Raw genomic sequence first — 16445 nt, 5'->3', positions numbered from 1 at the left:
AATGACATTTGGACTCCAGAGAAACGGGGTAGACTCCCTCAGGGCTGTCCTCACCCTTCAACGTCAGGTTCAGTAATTGTGATTTGGCATAATTGATCTTGAGACCTGAAGCCTCCCCGAAGGATTCTAACAGGCTTCTACTTAGCTGGATAGATTCTGCTGGGGCCGTGAGAGCTAGTAGAAGGTCATCCGCAAATGCTGCCACCTTCTGCTCAGTCCCCCCAAAAGGAATACCCTTTATCCCCTCCGCCTCTCTAATCGCCTGCAACAGAGGTTCCAGATAAATCGCGTAAAGCATGGGGGACAAAGGACAGCCTTGCATGGTCCCACTAGTCACCCCAAAGAGCCTAGACACAGCTTAGGTGTCTGATAATTGGCCTGTACCATACGCAGAAAATTCTCCTCGATTCCCATCCTCTGCATTACCTTAAATAGAAAGGACCACTCCACACGGTCAAAAGCTTTTTCCGCGTCCAGCGAAAGGAGGACCGCGGGAGTGTCCGTTCTGTGAGACTTTTCCACCAGATGAGCAATCCTTCGTATATTGTCCACAGTCTGCCTACCCTTTACAAACCCCGCTTGGTCCGGGTGAACCAAGTCGGGAAGGAAACCCTCCAGCCTGCTCGCCAACACCTTTGTGAAGATTTTAGCGTCAATATTAATCAGCGCTATAGGCCTATAAGATGTTCACTCCTCCGGATTCTTATGTGCCTTCAGAACAAGGGTCAGCCGAGCCTCCTCCATGGAAGGAGTTATTCCCCCCGTCTCCCCAAAGGTATTAAAAAGATAAGTCAGCTGAGGGGCCAAGATATTTACAAAGGTTTTATAAAAGATCGCACTATATCCATCTGGGCCCGGTGCCTTATTCAGCGGTAACCCCCCAATCACCCTCCTCACCTCCTCCTCTCTAATCTCCCCGCGCAGCTTCTCCCGTGCTTCACTCCCTATTCTCTCCAGCTCGATCTTGTCCAGGAAATCGTCCTGCAAGCGTTCCCGGGGGTTCTGCGATGCATAAAGAGTCTCATAGTAACCCTTTCCCCCCTTTCTGTCCGCAGGGCCGTGATCACATTTTTGGCCTTAGCCCCTCTCAGCAATCGCGCGAGGAGGGCATCTGCCTTGTTTGCTTTCGCGTAGTATTGTTGGCATACCCTCAAGAGAGCCCCCTCTGTCCTTTTAGTCCGAAGGATCTCTAATTGTCCCAGTGTTCTACGGTATCCCCTCATAGAAGGCCTGGGCGGCATCGTCCCCGCCCTCCGTCTCACCGTTTCCACTTCCTCCTCCAACTGCACTTCCACCGCTCTTAATTGCCTCTCTCTATGTGCTGCCAACGCTATGAGCTCCCCCCGTAACGCAGCCTTAAAAGCATCCCACCTCATCTCCTCCCCCGTATCTCCCCTACGATTGATGTTAAAGAAGTTCTGAATCTTCTCCTCTATGTCCTGCCTAAGTATCAGGTCTCTGAGGAGGTGTCCCAGGAATCTCCAGGTCGAAACCCATCTTTCCATCGGGCCCAGGTCCAATACCATTGAGACTACCTTATGATCCGCTATGCCAATGGGCCCTGTAGTAACCTCCCGCACCCTGCCCACCAGGCTTGAGGATACCCAGATATAATCAATCCTTGACTGCGATCCGTGAACTCCTGACAAGAAAGTATATCCCTCCTCCTCTCCCTTGACCTCCCGCCAGACATCTCTCAATCCTGCTTCCCGTATCTTATTCCGGAGATCCGTCGACATTACGGCCCCCCCTCCTCCACCCAAGTGACCCGAGCGATCCCTATCCCTCTCCCAAGCTATGTTGAGGTCACCCATTAAGATTATATGTCCCCGCGCTTTCTCCTCTATCAAACCCAGGAGCCTCCTGAAAAAATACTCTTGCCCCACATTCGGACCGTACACTACTACTACCGTATACCGCCTCCCCTGATATGATCCTATTGCCAAGACGTATCTGCCCTCCTTGTCTCGTATACTCTCTGATATCTTGAGGCCCACCAATGTTTTAATTGCCAATGCTACTCCCCCAGATCTGGTCCCCCCGATGCATGCAAAATCTGATCCTATCCCCGAAGTTTAAGGCGGCGCTGATCTGCGGGTCTAAGGTGCGTTTCCTGTAAGCTCAAGACATCCAGGTTTTCTTTTCTAGTAAAGTGTTCTAACTTCTTCCTTTTTAGAGGAGTATTGAGGCCCCTCACATTATGCGTTAACCACTTGAGGTTATGTTGGTACAGTACAGCCAATGAAGAGCCCTGAATTCCTGGAATTCCCCCCCCCAAGTGAGTACCCCAATGGCGGGGCTGTCCATTCTTCCCCCTCAGCTTCCAATCGACCACCAGACCTTTAAGAGTATTCTCTGAACAAAGTCTCTTGAACTCTGCCCACTTCCCCTGCTGCCCACCTACCCCATTCCCCTCTTCCCCACCCTCCCCCCTCACCCCCTCCTGAAGAGCGTGCCCTTCCCGCCTCCCCCATCCTCCCTTCCTGGGTAAACTCACCCTTTCCGATTCATAGATGGGTGCTCCGCCCCACCCAATACATCCTTTGGTGGCCCACCACCGTCATTCCAAACCTGTATTTAAGACCCTCACTGTACTACTTGGCTCCCCTCTCCGGGGTCACTCGGAGTATTCTCAGCCAGAACCTTGCCACCGAGCTTCACCCTCCTTCTCTTCTCTCCCACCATTGTCCACGCCCATGGCCTTGCATCCGGGGTAGTTGCCACCGCCTGCCTCCCCGAACTCGTGGAAGTCTCATCGACATCAAGACTCAGCAAGCCCGCGCCTTCCTGCACGGTGGTAATTCGTTTCTGAGCCCCTCTCCACTCGAACACCAAGCCAAAGGGAAATGTCCATCTGTATTTGATCCCTCTCTCATTCAATGCCTTGATGACCGGAGCCATCTGCTTCCTTTTCAATAGAGTACTGGCCGCCAGATCCTGAAACAGAGCTATGCGATGCTCTTGATACTTTATGGGTTCTTGTTTCCTCGCCTCTCGAAGGACTTCTTCCTTTTGGGCATACCTGGTGAATGCCCCAAGGACATTTTGGGGTCTTGACTGGGGCCCCAGCCCCCCTCTGCCTACTCTGTGTATGCGATCAAGCTCTATCTCCTCCGGGGCCGAGGACCCCAGAATCTCCGCAAAGATCGATTGGGCTACAATCTTTAGGTCTTTGTCCTGGACTGTTTCAGGAAGCATTTTAATTCTTATGTTGACCCGACAAGATCTATTTTCCATGTCCTCCACCTGGGTTTCCAGGTTACGAGTGGCTACATCCAGCCGCTCTATTGCCTCACTACTAGCCGTTACCTCCTTGTCCAACTCTTGCAGCCCTCTCTCCAGTAGATCCGTTCTCTCGCCCTGCTGCCGCAACTCCTGTTTGATTTCTCCCATCGCCGCATTGAGGTCCGCCCGAAGAAGCTGAAATTGGTCCTGGAACGTTTTAGTCATGCTAGAGTGCAGGGCATGCATTTCCCCCTCCAGCTCGTCTCGCGACATCATAGCCGTGCCCTCCCCAGTCGGCGATGAGAGACTCCTTGTCTCAATTGCCCCTGCAGACTTAGCCGGCTCTCTTGTATCTTGTCCCGGACATAGGGAGGGAGGGCACCTGAGGCGTCCCCCTGGGTTGCTTGGCCCCCTCCCACTTTTCGCCTTGGGCTTCGTGGCCATCCCCGAGTGGAAGTGAACCACGTAGCACGCGGTCCGTCCTACTTCTACTCCGCCTGTGCCAGTGCACTCCTCCACCAAGTGCCGGCCTCGGTCCTTTCCGTGGCTCTCTTCTCTCTCCAGTCCCTCCGAGCTACCAGCTTGCCACACTGCTCTGTCTCCTCCTGAAGGCAAATTGCTCAAGTCCACCTCAGTGCGGCTGATGCCCCCTCCCGATCAATACCACACTCCCTTAACCAACAGTTTTCCTGTGTTGACGAGGCCACTAGGATCCGGGGCCGGAACACCTTCCCCGGGGCTCCTCTTTTTATAGCATCCATCCAAGTCCTCTCAAAAAGCTTCCCTCCGATGGAAGATCCTCCCGTCCCAGGGAGGTCCTTCTTCCTAATGCCACAGGGTAGGCTCCGTTGTTCCTCGCCGCTTCCAACCTCCGCCCTCCCGCGGGTCTGTTGTTGTGACCAGGCGCAGGGCCAGACACCAAACCACCACCTCCTCCTCCTCAGTCCCAGCCCAGGGTCGGGCCCCGGCCAGGCTCGTGTTCCGCTCCGGCACTGCGCTTCATGCCTCCTTCTGTGCCGAGCTCCAGCCCCGCTCCTCCGGGCTGCAGCCGCGGTCCACGGTTCTCCGCCGCACTTCCTGGTTCCCTCAGTGCCGGCGGGGGCCCAGCTGACTCTCCCCTCCAAGGGTCCCGAGGTACCGGAGCACTCCTCAGGGCCACCCCCCGTCGGGCCGCAAAGTTCCACACTCCGATATTGAGCCCGGCCAGAGCACCCTCCTTCCTCCAGGCCCCTAAGGTTGGGCCGGGCTGGTCCGACCGTCGTGCTCCCTCTCTGCCAAGCCGACGAGATCTGTCCCCACTCCTGTCCCCACTCCTCCGCTCATCGGTCTGCGGCCGCACTTCCCAGCTCTCCCTGTGCCAGCGGGGACTCACTGTACCCTCCTCCAACGATGGCTCCGAGGTGCCGGAGCACCCCTCAGGGCTTCCACCTTCGGTCAGCAAGGCTCCTCCCTCTGACAGTGAGCCAGGCTGGGGCTCTCTCCTTCCTCCAGGCCCCTAGGATCGGGTCGGGCCGGTCTGCCCGTCGCACCCCCTCTTCTCCGGGGCGGTGAATAATCCACTCAGGCCAGCCCTCTCGACACGGCCCGACCCCCGAGTGCTTGCCCCGTGTCCGGCGTGGCTCTTCCCACGCCGCCTCCAATTGCTGTACAGACTCCGTTCGTCGCCGAAGAGCCGCGACCCTCGCAGAATCCAACCCCTGTCACTGCTTTGACACTCCGGAGGTGCTCTGATGCCACTTATTGAGCCTCAGGTCGCCACAAACGCTGGATGGTGGGCCTCCTCCAACTTTGGGGCTCGGGAGCTCCGTGGGCATGTCTACCCACTACGAGTGGCCATCTTGAATCATAAATGCCTAATCTAAAGCTAAATCTAAGAGCAAGCTACAACCTTCAAATAAAAATAAGGCAGTCCTAGTGGCGCCTTGTCAAATAAAAAGGGCCTATACAAAAAAAAACGATTGCCAATCCTTACCTCTAAGTTACAAAATAGTGTGGGATTATTTTCATCAGAAAAGAAGTGTTCTCAAAATAAGTCAGGATAGTATGGCTGGGGTCTCACTATCCACGTTTTTAGCACTGGACAAGGCAGTACTCCACAGCACACTCCTGAGCCTCGCCAGCACAAGGTTACAGTTCATTTCCAATATGTCATGGCCTTCTGTGGCCAAGTCTCTTTCACACAAAGTCTCTTGCCTTAGAGGACCTGATGTGTTACAATCCACAAAAACAAAATTTCCTTCAATAAATCTTCATGGGGCGATTACTCTTTGCCTTAGGATCCCCCTCTGACGGGCTCCAATCCATAGTACAACGTGGGCCTCCCTCCGTATGGTTCACTACGGCATTTCCTTCACAATGTAACATTCAAGAGTCTCAATGTCTTTTGGACAACCATTCACTCTGGACAAGCCTCAGCCGGGTTCACACTTGTCGACACAATGTTCACAGTTGTATTACTGTTCACCCCAAATCGCAGGCATCCCTCAGCCGGGTTCACATTTGCCAAATACACAGTTCACTTTGCTTTCTCACAATGCGGGATTCACTTCCCTTTGCTCTCCTTCTTGTCAACTTGTCAGAGACTTTCAATTGTACAAGGGATTTGATTTGACCCTTTTATGACCCCTCTGATTTCTCACGCTGGCCTCTCCTAGGACTTCCTGGTACTTGTAGTTTCAAAAAGGGGACCAGCCAGAGTCCTTCGAATGAGCACCCATGTGGCGCCTGACCACTCTGCAGCTGGTCCTTCAGTGGACTTTCTTTCAAGCTGTCGCACACAAATACTTTGTTCAAAGTTCATACAATGTTACCATTCGCAACCTTGGGCTCAACACAGTCCAATTTGCTATCAGCTCTCTCCGACTCACCGGCTGTGTACCTATAGAGACAAGGACGGTACCATGGTAGCAATTGTACCCCCATGCCTAGGTTATCAATGCGGGAGGGCCCCATGCACCGTTGACATTTGTTACACCACACGCCAGGTGTAAATCCGCTCTAATTCTGTTTACGGAGGCATCACTGGTCTGGGTTGAAAAGGGCAAGGGCCCTTCCCTCCTTGTCATCCTCTCAGGTCTCACCGCCTTTCTTCTCCGTTTGAACTGCCGTCTCAGAATTACTGCTTCCTCATGCATTTGGCCTTGCTCGTAGTGTGCTTTCGTGCTCCACCTTTTATCCCTGTGGGGAAGGGAAAGGGCCGTCAGGTGTGCGTAGTTATCAATTGCCTGACCCTAGTGTTGCAAGTGGTGTTAGTCCGTTGTCTGGCACAGTGTAGGAAAGTGTTTGTATTGGAAAAGGGAAGGTGGGGTAGAGCTTCTACATAGCCTACAGGGTAGGAGGGGGAACAGGTGTTCAGGGGAAGGGGTACCGCGTCTCAACCTTCAGTGTCCCACTCCCTGAAGACCCCTCATCCAGGTGATCCTCCCCCACTAGTCCACCCCCAGGAACTGGATCCAATAGCGATGGCCGTGTCCTGGTCACCTGAATAACAGATCTCTGGGGAGTAGCGGGTGAGACACCTTCTGGGTTCTCACACCAAGGAACATATCGTAGACTTGACAATGTCTTTCTCCTCGCATACTGAAAGAGTGGGGTTTGATTTAATAAAAGTCGCTCATTACCCCCATTGCTCTGGTACTGCCTTGGCTTTGGAGGATGTTTATACTTTCCAAGCCAGAGAAAGAAGCCCTATGTGATTACTTGGAAACCAATCTACGCAATGGTCTCACTACTCAGTCCAGGTCTCCAGCCATAGCATCCTTGTTTTTCATCCCTAAGGACACTAAGGAATTACGGCCTTGCATAGATTTCTGTGTGATCACTGTAAAGGATACATATCCCTAACCATCGACTCTGGATATCCTAGAAGCCTAAAGAGGAGTTGTTTATTTCACTAAATTCGATCTGCGTGGTGCATACCATCTCATAAGCATTCGTAGTGTAGACAAATGGAAAATGGCTTTTCAGACTCCATTTGGTCACTACGAATATCCAGTAATGCCCTTTGGTCTTTCAAATGCATCCTGCGACAAATCCTTGGATGTCATCCCCTCTCCCCTGGGGGTTCCCCTTCCCATGAGTCCAGGGAGGTGATGCCACGACCCGATAATCCCCCTCGGTGGGGTACACAGCGGGAGGATCTCATGGGGAGGGATCCACCCTATCGGAGTAAGGACGACTTCTCGGGAAGAACATGGTATGTCCATAAAACATCCCAAGCTCCCTTACCCTCATTCCCTGGACACAACACACTAGTCCCTCAAACTTACATATACTTGCATCAAGTAGATAATTCAACCCTTGCGAGGACCACTGAGATGAGGAGCCCAAAGTAGGCTGGAAAACTGGGACGAAGAAGAGTTCAGCAAAACCAATAGGCCCTGTGTGGGGTCCAGAATGAACACAAAGTTGTCATGTTTTTGGTTAAAGACTTATCAACTAAACAGGTTGGGAAAATGCCTCTCTGACCCTGCTATAAAGAGGAGCTTCCGTACCTAAAATAAAAAACTAAGGTGTGACGAATCAACTTCCGGGGCACCAGTGGTCCAGGGATGAATATCAGTTTCGAAACCATCAATCAGCGCCACCCTCTAGTACACCAGCAGGGATCCGAACAGATTGGAAATGCAAGTAAATTATAAACGTCCTTGTCCAATTTTGGTAACACGGACATAACGGCAGGCTTATCTCTGCAAGCTCATAGATCGTTGGTTAGTTGCAACACAGCAAAAAAATACAATTATTACCCAATGATAAAAGGGACTTTTCAGTCAAGGTTGTATACAAATATCTACGTTATTACTACAACAGACAGTTCTAGCACACTACAGAATACAACCCGCACTGTAAAGGAACACAGAGGACACAGTTTCACGAGGGAAAGGGATGCACTCTGGATACTGACAGGAGAGTAGTCGGTAAAGTAATCAGTCTTACTGTTCAAGGTTATTCGGTTCCAGCACCAAAGGGGCAAAGAGTCGTAACTGTCTCTAGGGGCCTTCAGAGAAGGACCAGGGGGGAAGAACTACAATGTATTGGATGCTGAAGAAGTTCTTGGTGCTCGACAGCTTCAAGGCCATTCCAGGGCGCTTCACAACCCTTGAGACAGAGTTAGTGGTGGGAGACAGCTGTGGTTACCAGGCGGCAGGCAGTTTGGCAAGCGAGGCTTGTCGGGTGCAGCGGCTTGGGGCCAAGAATTTCTGTCTCTGTGCTGATTGGCGGATCTGGAATGCTGGTCGAGGCATCCCGGACGGCTCTGGTGACTGCGGCGTGACAACAGACAGTGGTGCAGCCAGATGCGGTTCATGGAATTCACTGTCTCGAAAATGTCCTTAAAACATGGACGCTAGATGATGCTTGTGTGGCACTCCTCCTAGCTTCATCAGATGGCTTGTATCGTCCTTTCAAGGCAGACGGCCCAAATCTCAGGAGAGTGATTGCAGGCAACAGCCTTGTCCTTTGTCCATAGGCTCTCCGGCACTTTCCACCTTCAAAGCTTGCTGGCAGAACATAGGAGGGCAGACTGTGTGCTGGCTCAGTACCGGTTCTGGAGCTGCTGGGTGGGTATCTTCCTGTGTTCCCTGAGAGATGTTTAGGGGAGGGATCTTGGAACTCCTGGCCTTCCTTCACTGGCAGAAGATGTAAGGTAGACGGTACCTTCAGCATGGGTCCAAATTAGTCCTCCTTACTCCTTTCAAAGTTTTCAGATGATCTACTTCGTGAGGGGTTCAGCCCTCTTTTAAAGCCGAATGGGCCCCAGTGATTGGTGCTGGCTAAACCTACCTTAATGAACCAATCCTGGATCTCCACCAACAATCTGGTGTTATGCATGAGGTCAGGACCAGAGTGCTCTGCAACAGGACAGACTGGGGGGGACAACATATACCTAAGTCCCACCCATCTTCCTTTCTGTTGGAGATCAAAATGTCTTTCTGGTTAACTGAGTCCTCTGTGACCCTTGATTAAAGCGAAAGTTTCCCTTGAGGTTTGTGATGGGAGCAGAATTCCTATCTCTCAGAAACCACATCTTTCGTCCCTCTGAAAGGGGTCTGCTCTGCAGAGACACCTGCGGCATCTGCTGGACCCAGACAAGCCATTCACTGCCTTTCATACTGCAAGGTGGGAACTAGCTTCATGTTGACACATTGCATACCAAAGCAGCATTAGTCCTGCCTTCCTTTTGTCTGTCCGGCAATCAAGCCTCTCCTCTAAGCTTGCTTCAATTATCTCGTTAGTATGCATGGCCACCAGCCGGATTAGACAAAAGGAATGCAGATCCAAGGCGCCTTTTGATATTTAAATATGGCTACTCATTGCTGGACGAGGGTGTGCTTTCCCCCTTCTTGAGAGGCTTTGATGTACCCAGGGGCGTTGCATTCCAGCTGAATATGACTGGGGAAGACATTGCCTGTAGGCTGTGTCTTCCCGGAGTACATGTGACTATGCATTTTGTACGGGAAGCAGATGGACTGTGTACGGAATGGCCCCACACAGTCCTCGGAGGTTGATCTTCCATCATTCATTTTCATGTATCAAAAAATAAAAAAGTTCAGGTGAGCGCACTCTCCCCGTGTGGATGGTCAAATTCCTCAAGCCTATACGGCACGCCTGGGTCAAGAATCGTTGTCTCTGTGCTGGTTGACAGATCTAGAATGCTGGTCAAGGCGTCTAGGACGACTTTAGTGACTGCAGCATGACCGCAGTCAGTGGTGCAGCCGGTCACGTTTCGAGGGCTGGACTGTCTCAAAAATGTCCTTAAAAGATGGACGGTGGTTGATGCTTGTTGTGGCCTCCTCCTAGCTTCTTCGCAGGGCTTGTGTTGTCATTTTAAGGCGGACAGCCCAAAGCTGAGGAGAGTGTTTGCAGGCAACAGCCTTGTGCTTTGTTCAAAGACTCTGGCTCTTTCCACTGTGAGAAACCTGAAGCTGTCTCACCCGCTAATCCTTGGGGATCTGTCATCCAGGTGGCCATGACACAGCCATCGCTTTTGGATCCAGTTCCTGGAGCTGGACCAGTGCAGGAGGATCACCTGGCTGAGGGCTCTTAGGGGAGTGAAAGTGGGACACCGGAGGGTGAGATGCGGCATCCCCTTCCTTGTAACACCTTTTCCCCATCCTACCAGGTAGGATACCTATGAATTCAACCCCCCCTTTTCCTGCTGACACAAACACTTTCTCACGAACAGTTCACCATGATCGACAATGGCCTAACACCAGAGCTGTATACCTGGCATGTCCCAACACCATGGTCAGGCAAGGTCAGGCAATTACGGACCATTGCACACACCTGACTTCCATCACACTTCCCCACATGAATAAAAGGCGGAGCAAGAAAGCGCACTCTGGGTGAGGCAAAACACACGCAGAAACAGCAGTTCCAGATGGCAGTTTAATACAAGCAGATAGACCGCAAGACCAGAGAGGGTTGCAAGGAGGGAAGTAGCCTTGACCTGTAAAGACTGTTACTTTCGTGAGCCTTGGAAAGTGAGAAACCGAAGACCAGGAACTGAGGGTGATCAAACCTGCACAGTGTGTCAGAGGTATTCGGGTCTCTCCAGTGTTGATAACCAAGGCAGGAAAGAGCGATTGCTGCCGTGGTACTGTCCATGGCTCCTACAACAAAGCGGCATCAGAAAAGACAGCACAGCTGGTGAATCGGAGAGACTGATAACAAACCAGCTTGTGTTTTGAACCAAGGTTGCAAGCTGCAACATTGTAAAATGAGAACAGTGTGTGAGGTGTTTGTGATAAGCGGCGCAAACGCAATTGGAAGCCAAATGAAGTAGTTTAACTAGGTTCCCAGTCAATTGGTCGACAGGACAATTGGTCGACACCATTTGGTCGAATGCCAAATGGTCGAATTTTTTTTTTTTTTTTTTTACCCCTTTTTTGGTTTTTTTGGGGGGGGTCCCCCCCCCCCCCAACCCCCTTTTTTTCTTTTTTTTTTCCCCACACGAAAACCCACAAAACACATTAAAAAAAAAAAAAAAAAATTCGACCATTTGGCATTCGACCAAATGGTGTCGACCAAATTGCAGTCGACCAGTTTGTTGTCGACCAATTGACCGGACACCGTTTAACTATTATAATTGAACTTTGGGAAGCCAATAAAAGATACCATACACAGAGTGGTCCAGCGCCACGTGGGTGCTCATTCGAAAGTCTCTTTTGGGTATCCAACTGATCCTGAGTGTGAGAGAAAGAAATATTGAGATCGATGTGGTCATGCAAAGGGTCAAGCTAAACCCAGTGCACATTCGAAAGTCTTTGATAGTTTAATGTACATCACAATTAATCTGAGCCCGGCTGAGGGAGACTAATTGAATGAAAGAAAGGTATTTGAGCCTGGCAGAGGGGGATCTGGAGTGAACCGTAACTTACCCGTAAAATAATTCTCTGAACCTTGTTTTGAAAGGGATCTGTGCCCAGAAGAAGGGGGATCCAATGGTGAACTTTTGTTTTGCAAAGGATCTGAGCCCGGCTGAGGGGGATCCAGAGTGCAAACCCATATTGAATACTGGTGAAAGGAAAAGAACATTTGCGTGTTGTTTTTGATGCAGCAGGCCCTTTGCATCAAGGGACTTGTAAGAAGTAAAGAGACTTGGACACAGAAGGTCCTGAACTGGGAAAATAGAACTGTAGCCTCATGCCGCAGAAGTCAAAGTGTGTGCTTGGCTCGAGTGACCCGCCTTGCAGGGCACGCTGTGTGCTGGCTGGGTACAGGTTCTGGAGCTGCTGGACGGGTCCTCTGAGTCTGGTATCTCCCTCTGTTCCCTGGCGATTTTTAGGAGAGGGATCTTGCCTCCCTCTTGGAAATCCTGGCTTTCCTTCACTGGCAGAAGCTGCAAGGCAGACTGTACTTTCAGCCAGGGACCAAATGAGTCCTTCTTCTTACTCATTTTGATGTTGTCAGTTGATCTGCAAAGAGAGGGGCTTAGTCCTCCTTTAAAGCCAAATGGGCCCCAGTGATTGGTGCAGGTTAAGCCTACCTTAATGAACCCATCGTGGGTCCCCACCAACAATCTTCTGTTATGCGTGAAGTCATAACCAGAGCACTTTGCAACAGGAAAGGTAAGGGGTAACAACATGTACTTCTAAGTCCCACCCATCTTCCTGTCTGTTGTGGATCAAAGTGTCTTTCTGGTTAATTGAGCTCTCTGTGACTCCTTATCAAAGCGCAGGTCTCCCTTGAAGTTTGTTGCCAGAACAAACTTTCTGTCTCCCTCAAATCACATACTTCTTCCCTCTGAAAGGGGGTCACCCTGCAGGGGATGCCTACTGTAAACAGTTGTCCCAGACATGACATGCACTGACTTTCATACAGAGGGGTGGGAGCTAGCTTCAAGCTGACACATTGCATCCCAGAAAGGTGTTGGGGTTTCCTGCCCTTTGTTAGTTCTGTGAACAGGCCTCTTTGCAGGCCTGCTTCAATTAACACTCATCAGGATGCGCTGCCACCACACAGAACTTAATAGGCAGGGCGAATCCACAGAGCCTTTGTTATTTTAATTAGGCTGGCCATGGCGGAAGGAAGGCATTGCCTTCCCCCTTCCTGAGATGCTTTGATGTACCTTTGGTTGTCACATTCCAGCCAAATGTGACCGGGAGGACTGCGTGTGTAGGCTATGTCTCCCCGGAGTACACTTGACTATGTGTTTGTTGTGCAGAGAGCATAGGAAAATATTTGCAGATTAGCCCCACACATTATCTGTGGTTGATCTCCCATCATTAATTTTAATTACTCAGGTGAGCGCACACTCCCTTTGCGGATGGTCGTATTCCTCACATAAGGATCTGTCTGTGTCAGGATGTCAGAAATCAAAAGCCGTCCTTGTGTCCAAACATTCTATCCTGACCCTCACACTACAAATAAAATAATAAAACAAGAAGGGAAAGTCTTTAATCTGATACTGGCAAAAAGTGTTCATAAATAAAAATAAAACATCTCCAAAATATTCTCCAAGAAAAGAAAAGACCTTGGTTTCCTTCCACTGGATTCTTTAATGGTATGACAATGCCTCTTGGTCTAACAGTTATTAGTGTCTTTCTTGGCCCACAACAAACCTGTTAGGTAAAACGCTCTTTAGTCTTGTAAAGTCCCTCTTTAACACAAGTTCCTTCTTTGTTCAACAAAAACTGTCTTTTCTTGACACTTCTTGTAGGTTTGCAATTTGCATGGTGCCTGCCAGGACTCGCTATGCACTTCCAACTGCCTGGTATACTCCCCTGCCAGGACTTCTCTTGTAGTTTCAACTGCCTGGTATACTTCTCTTGCCAAGACCTCTCCTCTTGTACTTTCAACTGCCTGGTATAGTCTTGCCAGGACCTTTCATTTATCACAGTTCCTATTTACATCCACAATCACATATACCTTCCTTGGTTAGGTATTTCTATCTGTTTAAAGGTTCTTTTAAACTTTCTCCACATCTGTATTTCATGTACTCATATGTTATTGGGGTTTGGGTTTGTACCCTGGCCTTTTGACTCACAAAACAATCTTCTTATTGTTTCTATCTCTGCAGCTTTACAACATTCAAATCGTCATTGGCACAGCGCCGAAATGCTGCGGGTCCCTACCTTGCTTGTGCTGACTCACCGGCTCTGTGTAGCGTCTTCGGTCCCGTTTGTGCTTCCCACTTGGACTGCTCAAATGTCTCTTTGGCTTCTCTCGTGGCTCTATTCCTGCATGCCTGCTTTCCCTCAGATCCCAGTAAGGATAAAGCTGCTTCTTCGAGCTGCCGGATTGCACAGGAATCCTCTTGCGGTTCAAGGCGTCTCATCCTGCTCACACAACATTACTTTCCTTCTCTGCTGGTGAGCTCCTTTGCTCGGCCAAACCGGCTCGTGCATCGAGCGTCCACACACCTCTACGGGAGATGCAACGTCTTCTCTCATAGTCCGGTTGCCATTTTTAAAGGTTCCGCACACAGGTGCTTTCACCAAACAACTAGCATGCTCATTGAGCTAGAGGCTCCTGCTGCCCTGCATGAATTCCTTCATCCTCCTTGTCTCAGTACTTAGGTGGTTATGGGATTTGGAGTCCATTGATGTCACAGATGACTTAGGTGGTTGTGGGAATTGGAGTCCATTGATGCATAGTATTTGGACAGTCTCTCTAAATGATTCCATATGAAAAATCAGTTCTATATGAAGGGGAATTAGAACTGAAATGGGGGTTTGGCCTAAAGGGTGTTGGGAAAAGGTCTCTCTATTTTCTCAAGTGGGGGAACAGATGCATGGCAATAGGCCTTTAGGGTATTGGGTATCAGAGGGGTCTTCCTCATGGTCAAATGGGGGATAGCGAGCATCATCCAATTAAGCCATGACATCTCCCCGGTAGTTGTCTTCTCCCATGTGACCCTCCCTCATATAGATGCCCCCAGGGGAGCTGTGATGACTCCATTGGAGTGATCACAAGAGTGATCATAATCATACTGGGATGAAGAAAATATGCAGAGGTATTCTGAGAAACCAACGGGTGTCTCACCTACTAGTCCCCGGAGGTCTCTCTCTCTCAGGTGGCCAGGGCACAGCCATTGCCTTTGGATCCAGACACTGGGGGTGGACCAGTGCTGGAGGATCACCTGGGTGAGGGGTCTTCAGGGAGTGGGCGTGAGTCAGCCGATGGTGAGACGTGGTATTCCCCCCTTTTTTGTGTACCAAACACATCCTATTTTTTTAGGATTTTCTGATGTCCCAACTCCCCTCCAACCTCTTTCTGCCCAAACACCGGGCTGAGGAAAATGGCAACTGAGAGTAACAAGACTACCTCTTATACATCACACTGGACATGTCCTATTAATCGGGTCAGGCAAAGTCAGGCACCTGACTTTAAGTGCATGCACCTGATACCAATTAGCTCTCCCCACACGGGTAAAAGGCACACTCTGAGCAAGGTGGAACATGAGTACAAGCAGAACCTCCGGTGCGAAGGCGAATTTACTGGAGTGACGGACCAAGGGATGAGGGCAGCGGGTCAAAAACCCCAGGAGTTCCCCACAGGAGCTTGTTGCTTCCAAAAGGCAGCGAAAGACATGTGAAGAAGGCCAGATCACAAAGCAGAAACCTGCATTGTGTTTCAAGGACGCCAGCGACTCTCCCAGGTGAACGGCAGAGTTGTGGAGGTGAGGCCAAGTCTATGGTACTAACCTTGACTCGTGAATTGGAAGCTGCAAAAAGAAGAGAGAAAGGCACACAGCCGGTGAGATGGCAAGCGACCTGAGAGACTGTTAAAGAAAGATTGAAGTGGCAACATTATATCACAAGTGAAATCTTTATGCGTGTGGCAGACCTATGAATGTACTTTGAAGTAAAGGCAGCTAGGGAATCAGCGACACTGAGTAACGGAGTGGCCCGGCGAAAAGGAAGTAGCCCACTTGAAAGTCTCTGTGAAAGGTGCATTGTTTGTAGCGATAAAGTGAATGAACTGTAAAAATGAAGTGATCAAAATTAACCCAGAGGGAAGGCGATAGTAAAAAGCTGAACATTGAAATTTGAGTCGAAGTGGTCCTGCGGAGGTCTGTAAAGGAAGCCACGCACATTCGAAAGTCTTCGACATCCGAAAGCAGTCTCGAGCCCGAATGAGGGAGACCCAAAGTGTAATAAGCTTGGGCAAGGGAGCCACCTGTAAGTATTGTTGAACTTTTGTTGTGAAAGGTGAGTATGGCAGAGGGGGCCCAATGAGAACTTTTTGTTGAAATATTGTTTGAAAGATTGGAAAGAAAGACTTTAATGTGGAAGGCCAGGCAGGCCTTGATCCACATCTTGAACTGTTTTGTGTTGAAAACCTGGGCCAGAGTATGTCATCCTGTCTACTGGGACTACTTTATTCCATGCTGTCTAACGTGGGGAGGAGAGTTGATTTAGTCACACTTATTCTTTTTACTTGAACACTGATTTTCCTTTCCATGCATATCTCCTTTATACACTTTTTGTACAAGAGATAGGGCAGGCATTAGGTTTTGTTAGCATTGGCCATTTTGTTTTGACGGACTTCACTAGGACTGTTTATTTATTATTTGATGGTCGAGACTACTCCCATCTTAGTTATAGGGCAGAATAAAATGAAATAAAAATGTAATAAGTTAAAGGAATGGGGAATGCCAGACCACCTACTTAGGCTATTGATCAACTTACATGATCAGACCACCCTACAAGTTCGGCTTAATGGGCTAGGCACATCACAGTCCTTCTTTGCACATTGGGGCCTCCGGCAGGGTTGTG

This window comes from Ambystoma mexicanum, chromosome 13, assembly GCF_040938575.1.
Source record: "Ambystoma mexicanum isolate Mex_15411 chromosome 13, UKY_AmexF1_1, whole genome shotgun sequence".
NCBI lineage: Eukaryota > Metazoa > Chordata > Amphibia > Caudata > Ambystomatidae > Ambystoma > Ambystoma mexicanum.
The sequence above is the reverse complement of the archived record's forward strand: the minus strand, read 5'-3'. Positions refer to the sequence as shown.